Source organism: Podarcis liolepis, assembly GCF_965112155.1.
Source record: "Podarcis liolepis genome assembly, chromosome: 10".
In the NCBI taxonomy this organism is placed as follows: Eukaryota; Metazoa; Chordata; class Lepidosauria; order Squamata; family Lacertidae; genus Podarcis; species Podarcis liolepis.
This window is the reverse complement of record NC_139562.1, coordinates 72640653-72660243: the sequence shown is the minus strand read 5'-3', so window position 1 is coordinate 72660243 and position 19591 is coordinate 72640653. Positions and strand designations below refer to the sequence as shown.

Here is a 19591-nt window from a genome sequence, read left to right as displayed (position 1 = left end):
TCCTCCATAATTATTGCATCTGGATTAGCATGGCAGAATACTTGAGCAAAGTCAGCGTGAGGAAAATGTACATTCCCTATTCACTTGCTATCCTTTTGCTGTGACATAAACCAGAAAGGAACTGACAATTGCCGTTCTCCATCCTCCGCATGGCCTTGTCCTGGACCACGCTGGGTGAACGATTCCATCTGGCCATCCTAACCTTTGGATGAGACATTTAAAGCAAAGAAGCAGATCCACATTTCAAATGCAAAACTTTGAACTCAGGTCTTGCTCCTCTAAAGGGCTGAGGGGCCCACGCCAGGACCTCAGGGTGCCCCTCAGCAATGGGGGGGGGGTGCCGAAGACGGGGAAACCTGGAAGCTTTTGCAGAGTTTGGAATTTGGTGGGGTTCCCTACTGCAAGGGCGGCAGTGACCTTTTCCAACTCCAGTGAAGTGTCTTGTAGGTGTAACAGGAAGAAGGCAAGGCACACACCCCAAATACGGAGGTTCAGTTCCTTCACAAGTTCCCAGGGGATGATATGCTTAAAAAATGCCTGGGAGCCAAGGGAACCTGCAAGGGGAGCTGCAAAGACTGCGGTTGCCAGGACTCCCGATGTCAGGCTGTGGCAAAATGACAACTCTCAGTGCTATAACGGAGGTGCAGAGCAGGGGCTGAGAGCCACCTGGTGGCCAGCTACAAAAAGCTCTGAATTGGTTGGCATTTCGTGACTCCTTTAATTCTGGCAGACTTCACGTGTGAAATCTCCTAAGGAGCTGACGACTGTCAAGTACTAATGATCATTTCTCCTTACCTGTCAAATATTGTTAGATACTAAGTGGTCTGTCACACGTTAGGGAAAGTGCCACCCGTATTCGACAGCTGACATGTAACAGCATTTTTCTTATGATATTTGATATTTAATATTGATTGATTGATTGATCTACAATATTTACAAACCACCCAAAAAATGAAGGTTCTCTGAGCAGCTTCCTGTAAGCCTGAAAACCAAAAAAGGCAATGTTTACAGGGCAATCCTATAGATATAGACACAAAAGTAACTTACAGGGCACTCATAAGACCCACAGATTTCAGTTGAGCTTACTCCAAGATCAGTGAGCATAGGATTGCAGCTATAGGACTGGATCCCAGTTTAGGTTGTAATCCTAATCCCACCTACCTGGGAGAATTCAATGGGATTTATTGAAGTGAGTAGACAGGGCTAGGAGTGCAATCTTGGGGCTCATCCACACTTAAACTTTGCTCTGCATTTCTAGGCACAGGTCCAAGTGCTTGGGGGGGGGGCTGGTCCTGCTGCTTTCACCATGAAAACCCTCTCTTTACTGCTGAATTGGATCAAACAACAATCTGTGGAAAGCAGAATTGCCATTTGTTCTGATTCAGGGTTAAAGAGAGGTTTTCCTGAGGAAGGGGGGGGGGACACACAGCACTCAGACACAGACCGGGAAAGTGCAGACCTATCCCTGGAAAGTGTGTGGGGCAGCAGAAGAAGCACCCCTGCCCTGCTGGCCATGCCCACGTCAGCGCTCGCTGCTCCTGCCTGGGCACACGACGGCCTGACCCCTGGCTCAAAAGGAGGGGGACGAGGGGCTGGGGCGAGACTGGCCTGCTCCCCCCACCCCAGACCTGATTTGCTCAGGTTGGTGCCACAACTGACTGGCACATGAGGGGAATGGATTCCACAACTTCCAAAATACCATTTTTACACGTGGCGCCCGCCCCTTCTTTCATTTTGCAGAGCCACAGGAGCCTCTGCGGCCTACCTGTCTTCGGAGCTAGGAGACAGAAAGGAAAATAAAGGCAGAGGAAGAAGATACAGATAGGAAATGTCCAGAAATCCCAAAGTCTAAACTCAGAGATCCTGGCTTATGTCTCGCAGCAGGACTCAGGATACACCCTGGACCTCCACCTTCCTCTGTCCCCTCCCTGTGTCAAATTAAATATTGTAAGTCCCCTCGGGGCAGGAACCTCTTCTGAAGGGGCACATGAAGCGATGGTGCAAAGAAATAACGCAAAATAAATCTCGCTACGCTCCTGCCCTGTGCAAGATGAAGCCCGCCAGACGCCTTTCCCTTAAAACCAAAGGTGTGTACACACCATCCATTGGGGGCTCCTGCAGCTGGAAAAGGGGCTACGTCCGCAGAGCTGCATTGCTGACAGGCCGGGGCATGGACCTTAGAAATGCAATTGGCAGAGAGGGCTCTGTGTGAGGTCCGCTCTCCTGGAGAGAAAGGAGTATACAGTGGTACCTCAGGTTTCATACGCTTCAGGTTACAGACTCTGCTAACCCATAAATAGTGCTTCAGGTTAAGAACTTTGCTTCAGGTTGAGAACAGAAATTGTGCTCCGGCGGTGCAGTGGCAGCAGGAGGCCCCATTAGCTAAAGTGGTGCTTCAGGTTAAGAATAGTTTCAGGTTAAGTACGGACCTCCAGAACGAATTAAGTACCACTGTATTGCACTTTCTGTTTCCCTCTCTCTTGGAGCCGTGTTGGATGCAGACATACCTCTTTCGCATGTGCCTGGCATTGGTTATGTAAATGTCAGTTCATCACCCCCAACTTTTGTACCAAAACTGACATTTACATAACCAACACTGGAGGGTCCAGGCACTCACCCAGGGTCCGTGTTCCTCGGGAGACCGGAGACACAGAGATGGTCGGAGCTCCAAGAAATATGCTTTATTCTCCTATTGCCACTTTCCGTCTGCATGGAGGGACTCTGCATCTGACAGCAGGGTCCTGTCAAGAGGGGCTTGTTCTCCACAGCAGGGCAGCCCTGGAGTCCAAGGCCTCTCTCCCTGGCTCTCCGATGGGCCATCAACCGCTTTTGCCATGTTCCTCTCTCTATCCCAGGTGAAACCCTGGCTTGGAAAGAAATTGGAGCCTGCACTTTCCCACTGACTTCCAATCTTCCCTTCAATACTTCAAATCCTCAAACCCCTACCATTTATTAATCTCCAGGTTTAGGGGTGGCCCCTGCAAATCCAGAACAGTATTTTGCCTGCATAGTTTTTACTGCTACTGTTGCTGTGAATCAATGCATGATAATAAAATAAGGCTTATTTTTAAACTTCTCAGCTTGCTGCCCGATTCTTTCTGAAGTGGTCTTTCTGAAGTGGACATGCTCCAAACAAGATTTCGCAGCCTAGCTCCTAAGCTTTTGGTTTTGCTGCTAAGGAGGGGATTTTAAAACGCTGTTTAGCTCACATTTGTGGGTATCTGGAGAGATAAATTTCAATTAATGTATCCTGAAACTTTGGGACATTCCCTTTAGAACGTATTTAGGATCAATGAGTGTGTATGTTGCCATTTTAATGGAATGACCCCGTGATTTCAAGGTGTGACGTGAACGCAGCCTTAGAGTAAAGAGAATAGAGGCATGGAAAGACCATATGGTTCAACCTTGCAAGCAACCCGTTATTAACAACGGAAAATATCATATGGGGACCACAGCTGAGGACCTGCCAAGCTGTCAACAGCTGTGGACAAGTCAAGCCAGGGAGCCAAGACGCATGCACCTGTGGTGGATGATGCTAATAATAATAATAATAATAATAATAATAATAATAATAATTCTATGCCACTCATCTCCTCTAGACCTCGGAGCTCCTCCTACCTTCAGAGTTCCCTCTCATGATCACTGATGGGCACACTTGATCCTATGACTGGACTACTGATCCTGAAGAGCTGCCCAGCCCAGCTTCAGGTCCCCCACCAAGTGCCCCCCTTCTAGGACCCACCGCTCTCAACTGACTCTCAACTGCCTCCCCCCAACATTCACTCTCCCTTTCCAAGCCTCCTCCAACCTTCCGTCTCCACCAGAATTCCACTCTCTCTCTTCCCCCTCCCTCCCTGCTGGACATTCACTTGGGAATTCTAATAGAATCACCTTCATTACCCTATTGCAAAAAGAGAGGAAGAGGTTACAGATGGGAAATGTCCGGGAATCCCAAAGTCTAAACTCACAGACCCTGGCTGATGTCTCACAGGAGGACTCAGGATACACCCCGGGCCTCAACCTTCCTCTGTTCCCTCCCTGTGTCACATTAAAGATTGTAAGCCCCTCGGGGCAGGAGGAAGCCCAGTGAAATTGCATGGTATTTCTGAGACATAAGAAGGTAGCGCATAAACCATTGGCACAAATGCTTAAAATGTTCCAAAGTAACATTTTAAGTAACATTTAGTGAGTATGAGTCTGCAGGAGGCCACCCACTCTGTCTCATCGGACCGGCTCATCTGGAGAACATTAAATAGTGTTGCTTATCAACCCTCCCTGTGAGGAAGAGTGGGAGAACTCTTTTGTGGAGATTTTGCGCATTCAGGGTTGAAGCAGAGCTTTTCCTGGATGGTGCAGTGTATGACCATGTGGCCAGCTACTGGGACTGCAGACAGGACCAGCAAGGAGGACATCCTGGGCTGCCTTCCACCTTGGCTTCTCCATGCACAGCTGCCGTTAGAGCAATAAGCCGCCTTGTGTAATAGCCTCCCCTCCCCTTGTGTTTGCAGTCACTTATTAGGTCACAATAAGAGTCATACCAGGAGCCTACAAGTTACTTCAACCACAGCATAAGTTTCTGAACTCTAGACTTTAACTGTTGAAAGAATAAGGCTCAGATCTTTTGTGCCAAGCTTAAGTGGGGAGGAATAATGATGCAAAATCGCCCGTCAAATTCTTTGCCTTCTGCACTGTTTTACGAGAGCTTTGTGAGTTGAGGTTGAAAATGGTTGGCAGGAGTTTGTATATCTACCATTTCTTGTCAGCAATAAACCTCGAGAGAGGTTTCTGCAGAAAACTTTCTTGCAAAACTGTACAAAATATCAATAATGATGGTCATCCGACACCATTGTTTTGGTGCCAGTCTTTGTTCTACCTTAAGAAGAAGAACATACTGGAGGTAAGTCAAGTAACGCCATTGCATTTTTGATTAGCCTCTACTGACACCACCACATTATAAGGCAAAGAAGGCAAGGGATGGTGCACAGACAACCTATTCATTCATGAGGATATTCAAAGTTTCAGATCTTCTTAGAGCTCATCCACACTTCTAGGCACAGGTTTAAAGTTCCCTGTCTGAGGGCTTTTGGTGTTTTGTTTTGTTTTTTGCCCCGCTCCTTTCCTGCAAAAAAATCACTCTTTACCGCTGAATCTGCAGGAAACCCAATTGCCATTTGTTCTGATTTAGCCTTAAAGAGCAGGTTTTCCTGAGGAAAGTGCCAGGGCAAAAATAAATAAATCCCACTTTGACATGGATCAGGAAAGCACACACCTATGGCTAGAAAGTGTGGGGCAAAAAGTAAGTAGGGATGAGCCCTTACTGTGCTCAACACCAAAACATTCAGACTGTTGAACAATAGCGGTCTGCTTTCCCTGCTCTTCCACCTTGTCCACCATGAAAGGGGAGCTATGGCACACAGAGATAAACTGCAGAGGAAGAAAGATAGCTGACTCCCCCTCCCCCTCCTGTAAGGCGGGCTGAAGCAGCTGCTTCGGGCAGCAGAAGCACAAGAGGCAGAGCCCTGCCTGCCCCACCACTTCTGGCGACGGCAGAATGCCCCCACCAGCATTCTGGCATGTGGCATGGCCGCTCTTCTTCCTCGCCCAGGGCCAGAGAAGACAAGCGTCTCAGCATTGCGGCCTGCTCCTGAGGTCGACGAGAGGGGGCTATTCTGCAGCAGGGTGGGGAGCAGAGAGGGGCAAATTCCCATTTCATCTCAGATGGTGAAATGGGGCAGGCGGCCCCTTCCTAACCATGTTTACTCAGAAGTCCCATAGAATTCAGTGGGGCTTACAGGTAAGTGGGTTTCGGATTGCAGCCTTAGTTGGATATAACCCAGAGAGCTCAGGAAAAGGAACATCTGCATCTGGGGGGGGGGGGCTCTGCTAAAGTTTTTTTGCATTACTGAACCAAATCAGATCAAATTGTAACATTTAGTGACATGTCCTTCACAAGTTTACACCATTGGCTCAAACCTCTTTCCCTTGTTCCAAGAGAGGATCTAACACACTTTTTGTTTTATAACTGCTTGGTTTTTAGGAAATATAAATTCTTCAGTCTATGCAGATATATATGTAATATGTACATTGCTCCTGCCAGAGAAAGACTGGGGTTTGGGAGTTTTTAAGTTACTTATGTAAGTGGCTGCCAAGTGGAGATTACCTCTCAATGAGATGCATGTATTTGATCTACCAGTTCTCACATGTTGGTTGAGCGGAGGGTGACTGACTGCTCCACATGACATTTTGATGACCCTTTCTATACACCTGGTTTGAGTTTAAAGTTAGTGATGGAACATACATCTAGGCATCTTCCCAGCAGTTTCCCATTTCATAATGATGGCTTTAGAAGAACACATTACAATGAGTCCACATACATCTATCACAAAACACATCCAGAATTCTTCTCTATAATTTTTCAAAATGAGCACAATATTGTCCTTTTATGAGGCCTTGAGGCCTCTTGCATTTATATTTTGGGCATAAAGAAACTTTTTATTTTGCCACCAGAAACCACTGGTAATTAAAGGATTGGCAATAGCCTGATGGATGGTCTTACATTGTATTAAATGGTCTTTGTTATAATGGTTACATGTGGATAGCTTGTAGTTTATTATATAGTAGCAAAATGCACATTATAATGGAATCAGAGGAGGGGGAGGGCTCCCCCCTGTAGGCCACCTTGAATGGAGAGTCATTGTGCCCTCCCCATGGCCAAACCATGGCTCTAAGGAAGAAAGTAACCCCATTGAGAGAGAGTGAATGCTAAACTGATTTCTTTCGCCCTGGTGACCCCATCCATTGAGAATCAAGGTCACTCCTTCATCTGCCTTCATCAGTCCCACTCTCTTCTGCCTTGGTCAGACCACACCCAGAGTACTGTTTCCAGTTCTGGACACCACAATTTAAGAAAGATGTTGACAAGCCAGAACGTGGACAGAGGAGGGGGTCTGAGATGATCCAGGGTCTGGAAAACAAGCCTTATGAGGAATGGTCAAAGGAGCTGGGTCTGTTTAGTCTGGAAAAGAAGAGACTGAGAGGAGATAGGATAGCCATCTTCAAATGTCTCAAGGGCTGTTACATGGAAGCGGGAACAAGCTTGTTTTTCCTGCCCTGAAGGGTAGGATTCAAACCAATGGCTTCAAGTTACAAGACTAAACATCAGGAAAAAACTTTATGATAGTAAGAGCTGTTCGGCAATGGAATGATCTCCTTCAGAAAGTTGTGGACTTATTTTAACAGTGACTGCAGTGGCTGCTTCAACTGCCTCTCCAACTCATGCCCTGGTGGACTTTCTTTACTTTTTAAAGTGATATGCATTTTATTTGTTCATTCTTCATTTGAGAAGACCATGCACAATCATTTAAAAATCAGTTGCAAATTGTTCCAGGCACTCAGAATGGAGGAGACGACAGTTATTACCAGTGCTTTTTTTCTGGGGTGCTCAGGGGAACGCAGTGCAGGCACCTCTTTCCCCAAGTGTCAGAAGTATGGCACTTACTGTCACAACTTTATGGTGAGTACTGGAACCTTTTTTCCTACCTATATAAAAAAGGCACTGGTTTTTGCTGATATCACAGATGCTAACCAACAGGCATGCTCCAGAGCTGGCTTTTCTCTGGTCCACGATGTGAGCAATGCATACATTTTGCAGAACTTTATTTTTTAAAAATAGATTCAGGATAGAAAAAAGGAATGTTGTGAGGATACAGCTACACCAGTCACTGTTCAAATATTAGGAAGAGGTGCAAAGACAGCAGACATTTCCCAATTGCTCATGAGGAAGGAAGTCCTGTGATGAAACCACAACAATTAGGATCAGGAAGGAACAATTCTATTCCTAGGTTAACCCAGGTTTTCTCTCTGACCATGGGGAAATTCCTTCAGTTTGTTTTCAAAATGTTAGATATTTCAGGACTTCATTATGGCCATCCCGTAAATGCTATAATTTCAGAGGTGTCACCAACACCTTGTCACCGTCATCAATTTTTACCCTGCTCTTCTGTTTAAAACAATCAAGCAACACCCCCAAAAGTATGCAGTCTAATATGAAACCAATACAAAGTTAAACCGATACAAAACATGAGGCAATACTAAAGATAACAGCAGCAAGAAACCAATACAAAAACTATTTAAATATGTTTAAATGCTGTCCTTTATAACAGTGTCTCACATGTTTAGACATAGTTGGGGGGGTAAGTTTCCACCAACCTAGAAGTGGACAGAGAGAGGCAGAGGGAGGGAGCTCATCAGATCTCCACTGAAAGATACGCTGCGATTTTGACACCACACCTGAGAAGGCCCCATCTCTTTCTCTTGCTGGCTTGGACAAATATAATAACAGCATCGATGGTGGGGCTTGTAGCGCTGAGCTCAGCAGGGGATTTGCAAAGTAAACTTGTATAAGGTCAGTTAGGGCTTTAAAAGTCAGCACTGGCAATTAATTTATGAATATACAAAGTTATAGACTGCCTGCTCGTTAAAATGTCAAAGTGGTGATCAAATTAAAGCCGCATTTCTGCTTTCCCCTTCATTTTAAAGAGCATGTCTAGTCAGAGAGGCAAACGGTGGCAGCTGCTCTCCTAGCCATATCACCCAGAAACTGAAGGAGGACCCCTTTAGTCCACCCCAGAACAAGAGACGGAGGGGATGGCAGAGAGGCTTATGGGGGGGGGGAGCCAAGAGCAGCTCCCACGACAGGGTCAGAGGGGACTGGACAGATCATGGTGCAAGCAGGCAGGGGCTGCTGGCAAAAGACCTTTCCAGCCATTCCCATCATCCCAGAAATGTGCCGGGTCAAGGAGGACTTATACCAAACCAGAGGCAGACTTTGGGCTTTCCATTTTCAGTGGCACCCTGTACAATGCCACCACCCACCGCCTCTCTCACTGTTGTTGCACCCCCTGCAGACCCTCTCAGCTTGGTGAACCAAACTGTGCCTCAGCCCCATTGCACTGCCCGACCCATTGACTTCACAAGGGATTGCAAAGAGGCTTGTTTAAAGCAGCACCGCTGCCCCCCCCCCAGAGCACAGGGGCCACGTGGGCACCTTCCTGCCTGTCAGAACCCCCAGGTCTCCTTCTTACTAAGCTTTGGGAAGGGGAGGGGTTCTGACAGGGTCCTGGAGTCCTCCACCTTTTTCCCAGTCTGACTTTGGGAAGGTGGCACAAGGGTTGGCGTGTCAAATTTTGGCCTCACATAGGGTGCCATTTATTTTTTTTATTTATTGAAATTATATACCGCCCTATACTCGCAGGCCATAATCCCCTTGGATTGCATATATACCACAGTGAGTTACTGTCTTGTAAAGAATCATCTCTATTCACTGCAAAAGTGAATATTATTAATACAGTATTAATTATAACTATCTTCTATCATAGTACTGGATCATGACTTACAGTGGCGTAGCTACACCCCTCTCAAGTATAATTAATTTACCACATTTAAAAGATTTGAAAATTAACATCTGTCCCTCATTGCTTTTTATCCAAATGAATGTGGTGGAAACAATAGAATTAAACTTAGTGCTTCAAATCACAAAGTTAATTTGTACCTAAAATAGTTGTGAATTGAAGGGGTTTTTAAATTACAATTTGCATCAGATTTAGAATGGGTGACATCCACGACAGATGGACTCTGTCTGATACTAATTTAGCTAGAAAAAATAATTGGGCAAATCCTAAATTCATTCATCTTCATTATGCTCCTAAATATTTCAGAACATGTCCCTCTGGGGCGGGTCAGCTGGAAGACGTGGTTAATTAGTTCATTATCCTTTCACATTTGAATTTTATTCCCCTTTTAGATGAAATGTAGGATGAGGTCCTATTGGGAGAGCATTGTAATTGACAGGCACATGCTGTGAGGAGTGGGGAAAGATCAGGATGGATTGTCTTTGGATAACGGTGGTCCCTTGAGGACCCAGCACAACATTAGTGCTAAGCTATGGTTGCCTCCTAGCAGCACGGTTATGAAGCCGCGATCATTGGTTGCAAGGCTGCACATCTGGCTGTGGAAGAGAATGCAAAATCTGCTCGTAGCTGGACATGTTATCCTAAATTAACAAGAGCCGATTGATTTTAAGCCACTTCACTGCGCTGACCTCCCTGCCAGGATGTAGCACAGCAGCTTCCAAAGAGAGAGAATCCCAGTCTGAAAGTGGCAATCAAAGCCGCTCTTCCCCACACCACCTCCAGATATTGCTCTTTGCCAGGCTACTCCAGATGGTTAAACTGCTCTCTTTGGCAGGAACTAGATAATTAATGGCTGCTGGAAACCCCCTGTCCAACCTGCTTCTGTATGTGAAACAGGGCAGGTGGAAATGGGGAAGAAATCTTGACCTTCACTTCAGGCACCCAGATGTTTGGGGTCATCTTCAGGTACCCACTGCAAGGTTTCTCTATAGAGGTGAGGGGAGAGGGGAGCTATTGATACTGTTGATAGCAGCCTCTTAATCTGGCCCCTCACAGGAGATGTTCTTGAGGCTGCTCTTTACACATCATGTGATTGTGTTACATTCCATTTCAATTGGTAAATTTCTGTGGGTGTTAGGGAAGCATTATGATGGATTTATAGAGTCCAGGAAATAGAACCACAGGGAAGATGAAGTGACCTTGTTTGCTTTGCCCAGACAGGAATTGGGACCTCTGGCTGCTGCCCTAACTTTTAAACACATTTATTCGCCATTAATCATCACTTCTTCCTATTGCAGTGCCTGGATTTATCACCCCATATAACACACCTGCTAAAATAATTATAATGTGCTTCTTATAAAGATAAAACTGACAAGGTTCTGTAGGCCTTGAGAGTTGGATCACTCATGTTTTTTGGCAATGTTTCTTCGAGATGAAATGGTGGGTGTCAAGAGTTTGTGTAGGTCTGGTAGCATTTCATTTCTCCAAAAGGCCCAGGATACGCGCACCAATACACGCAGGCAACAAAAGTTACATAGTGCAGCACTGGCATGGAACCTCATGGGGAACATGCGCTGAACTGGGAAAAATCACAGGAGCTGAATAGTCTAAGAGTTGTCCCTCATTTGTGTTCATCTCTTGATGAGCGCATGATCAAAGGAGGATCTGGACATACAGTATGTAAATGAACCAGCACAAATCAGCTACTCAGACAGAATTTTCATTGCACCCATTCACAAAACCACAACTATTGTTTGGTAAGTAGCTGTAGTTCACACAGTCAAGTGTGAGTTATCTGGAGATACGTACATAACGAAATGAGGAGAAATCTCGTGATTTCTATTTGTGTCAACCAAATGTGCACTGTAATAAGGGATGTTCTACTGTATTTGTCTAGGGATATGGATTCACAGATTTGAAATGTCAGACAGAAAACAGTTTTCATTTCCATTCTGTTTTTAATAAACCCTTAAAATGCCACTTGATTCTTTTTGTTTCTTGTGTTGTCAGGCTACCCTATGATAGGGGTGGCGGGGTAATTCCTGTTCTAGGTTCTCAAAAAGCTAGTTCATGGTTCATTTAAATGTAAATATTCCATGGCTTTACCATAACTGATTTAGCTGGAAAACCTGTAACCGAAAGAAGAGGGACGTCTTAATAAAGGAGGTTGTGGTTCCTGGGGCAGATACAGTGGCCCTATTTCCTGAGATGAAAACAATTGACTGCATTTTTATTGTTGATTTTCTGTGCTTCCCAGGGCTTCTTTTTGGGTGGAATGGTGAGATATCAGTTTTAAAAATAAGTCACTCAAGAGGCTTGGACTTATTTACATCCATCCCTTAAGGGTTCCTTTCACAGCTCAGGGAAGCAAGGGCTGTCATATTCTGCTATTTACAAAATTCTATCCTTATTCTTGCCTCATCTGCCTTCTGATCAATACGAGCAAGGGACTTATTTTGTGGTACGATGCACTTTGCCTTACTAAAGAGGCCAAGGAGACCATCCGCTCGCACTCACCTTTGGCACTCCAATGATGGATGGTCGGGGTATCTGTGTACGGACGGTGACTTCATCGCAGCCCATCCCTTCTGCAGGCAGTGCAGATGCATCAGGAGCCCCAAGCACGGACTGGGCAGCCACATCGTTGCTTGAACTGCTCTTTGCTCTTAGGCTGCTGTTTTTTTCTGTGCCATGTCTGTGGGGGGGGATTCCTTCTCCAGCCTCATGGCCCTGAGGATCCTCAGGGTGGACGGCTTCTGCAGCTGGCTGCCCACTTATAGCAGAGTCGGTTGCAACTTTTTGTACTTCCGCGATGGCCAGGCAGTTGGGCTCAGGCTGGTCGAAAGGCGTGTTTTCCCTCACACTTCCAAAGCAGGTGAGCAAAGCGGAGCAAGGAAACGGATGCATCGTGAATACCAGGATGCTGCTGCTTATTCCACGTTTGGGGCTGGCATTCATACTGTGGAATTATCACATCCTGAAGAGGGGGGAACCAAAAGGTGACAGCAGGTAGTCTTCTTACCGTGGTTCTCCCAATATCTGAAGTCCAGAATATTCCATGGCCTTGGAGATGGTGGGCTGGAGAACCATTCCGCAGGGATCTAATGGAGGCAGGCGATGAATGCCCTGTGCCCTTGGACTGGGCAGAAGAGGCGAAGGTGCAAGGGAAATGTTTTGCGGCAGATTCTCGTTGTCAGCAGCTAAACAAAAAGCTCTTACAAAAGAAGCATCTCCACAGCAAGCTACAGTTACAGTCCAAGGCCGAACAGATGCTTCCTGGTGAGGTAGTGCTAAGTCAATAGTGCTGTGGCCTCAAGTTACTTGGCCGAAGCGGCAAAAAAAGATAATGTAGCCCGATCTGCCCAGCTATAATAGTATCAACGTGTGTATCGGTGACATCATAACAATAGCATAAGCGGTTCTGGTTACGCAACTCAGATGATTATTAGCAAAGGCCCAACATTAAAATATTTGTTTGTCACTGATGAAGATAAAAATGTGTTTTCCAAACCCCTGCTAGCCCATCCATTATTAAAGTGCAGAGTTTGATTTTAATCTTATGTCAAGAGGGATACAATTGGGTTCGCTCTTCTACCTCGGTTATATCAAAAGATTCCTCCTGTCCTATGACTGTGAGTGCACAGAAGAGCCTTTGGGACATCTCTCTCTACGCCCCATGTAGACTGGTGATTCTTTCTTTTTTATCAACTCACCCTCCAGACCTTATTACAGACCCTGCTATTGTGAAGTGGGGGCAAAGGCCACTGTTCCTGGGGTGAACCCAAAGCCAATAAATCACTACCAGAGGCGGAAAGGGAGTGAAAGGTTTGTTTCAAACAGCAGCAAGAAAGGCACAGGTTAACACCCAAAGTCTGCGCACCATCCTAAGGGATGAGGCTCACATTTCTATGGTTTCTCTACGATGCTTCACATAAACACAGTGCCATCAGCCCATGTGTGCATTTTCATTGGTTCCCACAAACCTGCTCCAATCTGCAGAAGCAATATCATGTCAACAGGTAACTTTAAATAAAGCTGCATCTCGACACGTCCGCTAGCTGTGGCCTTCTACATCTGATGTACTTTTCTCTTTCTCCGAAGTCTCTGGCTTCCAGCTCGCAAGGCTGACTGCCCTGGCATGTTGCTTTGCCCAAAGATAAGAAAGCTCACAGCATACATAAAATCAAGTAGTTCCATTAACAAATTTATACTTTAAAGTTTAAAGGAGCAACATGAAATAGTTGTGCCAAAGCAGGAGTAGTGATCTGATGGGTCTCCTCCTCCTCCTCCTCCTCCTCCTCCTCCTTGAGGGCAGATGACTGAGCCGCTCACAACCTCTAACAGCACCAAATGTGTGCCATGACAACACTGCCTTGCAAGATTTCCCATCCCTGCCCCATTCATGTCTCTGTGTGTAGGGAATGATTTAACCAAGAGGGCACAATTATTCATCCATAAGAGGAATCATGCAGCTAATATGAAGCATTAAAAGAAGATAAAAGACAGCATCCAAATCATACTCGACTGCCAAGGCAACAGTGAACATTTTGACTTACTGTCAAAGAAAATGCATCAGGAATGTTGCCTGCTCTTTCAGAGAATACAACAACCTTTCATTGGCACTTGTATCACTGCCTTCTTGTAAAATAAACAAAGAAAAATGTCCTGTTGGGCAACCCAAAATCTGGATCCTCTTTTCCAAGCTATATGTGGGTTCAGCTTTTGAGTATGATTAAATGGAGAATAATTCTTAACAGATAGTGTGGTGACTATCATTGATCTGCGTTACCTGACCATGTGTTGCATTTTATGAAATCATTTTGTATGAAGTGATGAAAAAATCTGTTCATTGACTGGATAAACAAGGCTACATTGCAATCTTAGTGCTGTCACAGGAATAATATATGAAATAAATGCTGCAATTATGACTTAAGTATATTGCTATTAGAATTATTTTTTGTGTTTTGGCTGCAGTGGAAAGAAAATTCACAGCCCATGTTTCCTAAATGTCATTAAATAAAACATCATCAAGGAAGTTGGGTGTATCGACATACTCTTTGACTCCTTGGTCAGCACTGTAGACATAGACGTATAGATGCACACACGTAAATAGGGTCCAACAGTGTTATATCACTGTAAATGAGACTAGAATCTGACTCTGGGTGGGAATCAGAGCTCATATAACAGCTGAGGTTTCAAGTGACCTCCTGTGTTCAGGTCACCTTCAAGGTGTCGCATCCTGGCATTTCCCCCTCCCCTCTCCCTTGTAAGTCCTTCGGAATTGCAGAGGGGCAGCAATGATTTTAGGCTGCAATCCATGCGCCTGTGTGTCAGCTTCACCATCAGCTGGACTACTCTTGGAGTAAACATGCGCAGGATTGTGCTGTGAGTCTGCTGCAGTTTTAATTGGGGATTGGATTTCAGAGATCTCAACCAAGAAGAAAGGACTGGAGTTTGCCATGGATTTCTCTTAGGAACTTGGGATGGGGGATTTGATTTAAACAGTCTGTCCAAATAGATACAGTGGTGCCTCTGGATGCGAACGGGATCCGCTCCGGAGGCCCGTTCACATCATGAGCAGAATGCAACCCGCACCTGCGAGTGTGCGGGTCATGATGCGCCGCTTCTGCGCATGCGCGTGACATCATTTTGTGCATCTGCACATGCGCGAGCAGCGAAACCCAGAAGTACCGGTAACCCTTTCCGGTACTTCCGGGTTGCCGCAGGACACAACCTGAAATGCTCAACCTGAAGCAAACGTAACATGAGGTTCCCCATCTTACTTGCAAGAGGGAGAGAGCAGTTGGAAATCCTGGAGAGGGGAAGTGGGGAAAAAGGCTGCCCTCCAAGCAAACTCGAAAGTGTGCATGTTTGTTGCTGTCAGCTGCTAGTTTTGCTGTTAAGTCTAAGGAAGGGAGAGTTGCAAGGGACCCTGAAACACAGGGATCTCAACTGAAGCATCCCCCTCCTCCTCCTTGTCCTCTGCTACCCCACTGCCAGGCAGTCCGGAAAGCGGCAAAGGAGCTGCAGAGTCTTGTTTACACCAGATAAACACTGGTATTGACTGGTATTGTGAATGAAGAAGACCTTTGCCTTCCACGTGCTGGGGTGGGTGGATGCATGGGTGTGGGGAATATCCTTCTTCTTCTTCTTCTTCTTCTTCTTCTTCTTCTTCTTCTTCTTCTTCTTCTTCTTCTTCTTCGTCCTTTTTCCTCCCCTCCACATCTCAGAGATGAATTAAAAGTGGTGGAGAGATCAAACCTCCATCAAACCTCACTTTAAATTCTGTAATTGCAATGGTTCAGCAGCCAGCAATCTTTTAGGAAACTTGTGGAGTGTTTATTCCGCAAGTTGTCTACTCAGAAGTTAGTCCCATGCTATTTAATGGAGCTTACTCCCAGGTAACTGGGCAAAGACTGTGCAGTCTGCAATCGTAAGCATTTTTACTCAGAAGTAAGTCCCACTGAGTTCCATAGGACTTACTCTCTGGTATGTGCCTGATCATTGTCACAGTTTCCATTATTATTATATTTATATCTTGGTGCTGAGGATAACCTTTCCTGTGCGAAGTGCTTGACGTGCAGATCTTGGAGCTGTGAGGAGCTGTGGGGTCTGCCTTTCCTTAGCAATATGGGAAAGGGGAAACTAAGCACCCACTCATGAAACTCTTGGTATCTCCAGCTCAGCAGTGCGAGTGCTACAAAAGAGTCACACCAGAGGCTCAGAGGAACTTGTTGGCTCCATGGCTATTACCATGCCTGCCTTGCTAAGAGGAAGGGGACTGAAATAAAACACAAGGGATCAATAAAAACATTATATAAAAGATTAAGCTTTGTATTCAAATGATAGATTGCCTACTTTTTATGCCCTTTAAAAACAAATGTGTTAAGGGCTGTGTGCATGTGTGTGTCTTTGACCCAGGTGAAAGTAAGCCTTGTTTCGCCTCTGATGGTTGGTTATAGTTCAGCAAGGAAACATCAACTTCTGAACTTGTCTGGTATTTTCATCAAAGCACCCCCAGGACTACGGCACAATCCCGGTAGAACCCCCCCCCCCCACACACACACATTTTCCCATCACGGTGGTGCATTGGTGGGAGAAGTTGCTGCTGGGAGCAGTTTCCCCTCCTGTCTAATTCTTCGAGATACAGAGGCCCTCTCAGGGTCTTCAGCTGACCAGCCTCCCTCAGGAACATCAGTGGCCCAGATCCACCACAAGCCATGCATTCTGTGGCACTCCCTCCCCACTGAGACCAGGCAGGCCCCTCCCTGCTGAATGGCAGGTGCCTAACAAAGACCTTTCTATTACAACAGGCATTTTAAGTAAGTTTAGCAGGGCCCAATGTCCCTGTGCCTCTTGCATTTCCCAAAGGCTTTAGAACCAAAAAATCTTAGACCTGTAGAGTTGGAAGGGACCCCCGAGGGAAATCTAGTCCAACCCCTTGCAATGTAGGAATCTCAGCATGCGGTTCCCGCATCCAATTTGAAACCATACCAGACCCTGTTTAGCTTTGAAAATGCACCAACAGTTTTATTGCTGCACCACTAGTAGCTTGTGCTATCAATTGCAGTAAGATCCACAATATTCAATTTAAACAACAACAACACTATTCCAGCCTTTCTGGGTTAACTCTGTAGACGACAAGTTGCATTTGCTTCTGCTGGTCTCCTTTTTCTGCTTAGGATGGTATCATAGCTCTGTAGCACAGCAACTCCCAGTAGATGATGCCAGGCTAGATGGAAAAATGAGCAGATTCAATATAAGAAATATTCCTATTTGCATATGATGGTTGCTTACTATTTTAATGGAAGATGGTAGTCTGTATGCATCCATGTTTATGAACTTGCCTAATGAGGAGTGGGAGACACCCCTTGTCTTTTATGCAGCACAGATGGGGCTCATGTTAAACCAATTTTCAGCCACGCTTTTTTGTGATATGTGAAAGTAACTCTAATGAGCCATGGGAATTAATTTACCATTCAGAACTGCGGAAAGACATCCCAAACCAAGTGTGCACCGTTCTATGGGAATAGATAATAAATAGGCTGTATCCATCATTAAATCCTACAAGTGTGTTACGGTGAGCTTTAAATCATAATTTTGGTTGCTATAAAGATTACAGTTACAGCATAGGTTTGAGATGCTGCGGTTTGCCATCATATCAGATTAGCCCGAGGGAGGACAGAGTATTAAAATGTAATCTTACCCTGTGATATCATATTTGGATATGCACAATAGACAAAACTATTCTCTTTCTAGCAAATGGTCCTGTTCTAGAGTTACAGCCTCGAAACGGAAACTAATGGCTTACAGACCTCCTCACGCTCCTTGCCCCTCCCTGGGGGCAACATAGCCAGGGTGGGCTACTGCAGACACAGCAAAGCATCTCTCAGCCACCGTTGGCTCTTATGGATAACTACTGACACTGGAAATTAGCCTTTTGCTAAAATAATTTTCACAAAAATTCTTCAACTTGTTGCCTTTCTAAATCCTTAAGTAAAATCATTGCTCTGCCCTTGTTATCAGCCCACAATGAATGCAAGTCCAGCTCTGCCCAGGACTGGGAATGGGTTGGGCTGGATAAAGTCCACAGCGCTAGAGGGCGGTTGAAGGGCGGCAGTGGAGAAGTTAGCAAGAAGAGGAGGTGGATTTGGCTCATTGGCTTGCTTCCCTGTTCTCTCATGCATACCTCCAACATGCTGAGTCTTCCCACCTGTGCTCCCACGTGAATCACATGACCTACGAGAGATTGCGGAACCCCAAAATATGCCTTTCTCTGGGTCATGCTCTCACAGCACCCACACACGTGAAATTGCACGAGATCACGGCAACCTCAATGGCTGCCATGTTCCTGCAGGGAAAAAGTGGATGTCCTGTTTTTCCTGGGACACTTGAAGGGTATGCTCATGCTTTCACACCCTGTACACCCCTGGCAGACTGTTGGCTCTATGCCATCCTGCCCACTCCCAAATTGCAGAAGAAGAGGACCTTTGCTGCGTCTCAACAAGGGGGGAGGCACAGTTGATGGCAACTCTAAAGAGGCAGGGCCTTTGCAGTGGCTGCACCAATATTGTGAAATACCTTGCTCCATGAAACATGAGTGGCCACCTCTCTGGCTGTCTTTTCCTGGTTGGCACCACCAACCTTGTTCAAGCAGATGTTTGCCAGCTGTGTATTTTATTGGAGACCCATCTTCTCCAACTTTGCTGTATTTTCATAGTTTTCAATGATATGGTGATCTTAAACTGGAAGCCACCCTAAGTAGTGCAGTGACACTAGAAGGGCAAGATAGATATTCCTATATAAATGACCAGATGGGTGGGAGGCCGCCTGCTCTTGATGGGGTTATACTTCCCCTGAAGGAGCAGGTTCATAGCTTGGAGGTCCTCCTGGATCCTTTGTTGTCACTCGAGGCTCAGGTGGCCTCAGTAGCCCAGAGTGCCTTCCATCAACTTTGGCTGGTGGCCCAGCTATGCCCCTATCTGGACAGGGATAGCCTAACTACTGTTGTCCATGCTCTGGTAACTTCAAGGTTAGATTACTGCAATGCGTTCTATGTAGGGCTGCCTCTGAAGACGGTTCAAAACTTCTGCTGGTGCAGAATTCAATGGCCAAGACGGTTTGAGCATGTTACACCTATTGGTCTGACTGCACTGGCTACCAATTCATTTCCGGGCCCAATTCAAAGTGCTTGTTTTGACCTATAAAGCCTGAAATGGCTCAGGACAGCAATACCTCTTTCCATATGAACCTACCCGGACCCTGAGATCATCTTCTGAGGCCCTTCTTCATGTGCCTCCTCCTCAAGAGGTCCGGAGGGTGGCAACACAACAATGGACCTTCTCTGCAGTGGTTCCCCGTCTGTGGAATGCTCTCCCCAGGGAAGTTCGCCTGGCACCTTCATTATGCACCATTGGGCAACAGGCAAAAACACTCCTTTTCAATCAGGCTTTTGGTTGAGCTGATTGGCATCCTATGCCCTTTTAAAATGTGGCTCTTTGGGGGGGGTGTTATTGAGTTATTGTTTTTATTTTAATTTTCAATATTGTGATCTTTTCCGTGAACTGCCTGAGACCTCTGGGTATAGGACAGTATATAAATTAAATGAATGAATACAAACAAACACATATTCTATACTAAGCCTGCCTCAAAGCACATCTTCATCTATTTTGCAATACACA

At 45.7% G+C, this 19591-nt stretch overlaps 1 protein-coding gene across 2 annotated transcripts in view; it reads right to left on the bottom strand.

Moving 5' to 3' along the window:
* The window catches only part of FAM107B (family with sequence similarity 107 member B), a 130639-nt gene that overhangs the window by 105904 nt on the left and 5144 nt on the right, over positions 1 to 19591 (bottom strand). Inside the window, exon 1 of one of the 2 annotated variants that reach the window (XM_083464235.1) lies at positions 3619 to 3686. The exons of the other annotated variant lie outside the window; for it this stretch is intronic. The gene's annotated coding sequence lies outside the window, so the exon portion shown is untranslated. Of the gene's footprint in view, positions 1 to 3618; positions 3687 to 19591 lie in introns of those variants that run through there. 2 annotated transcript variants of the gene reach the window in all.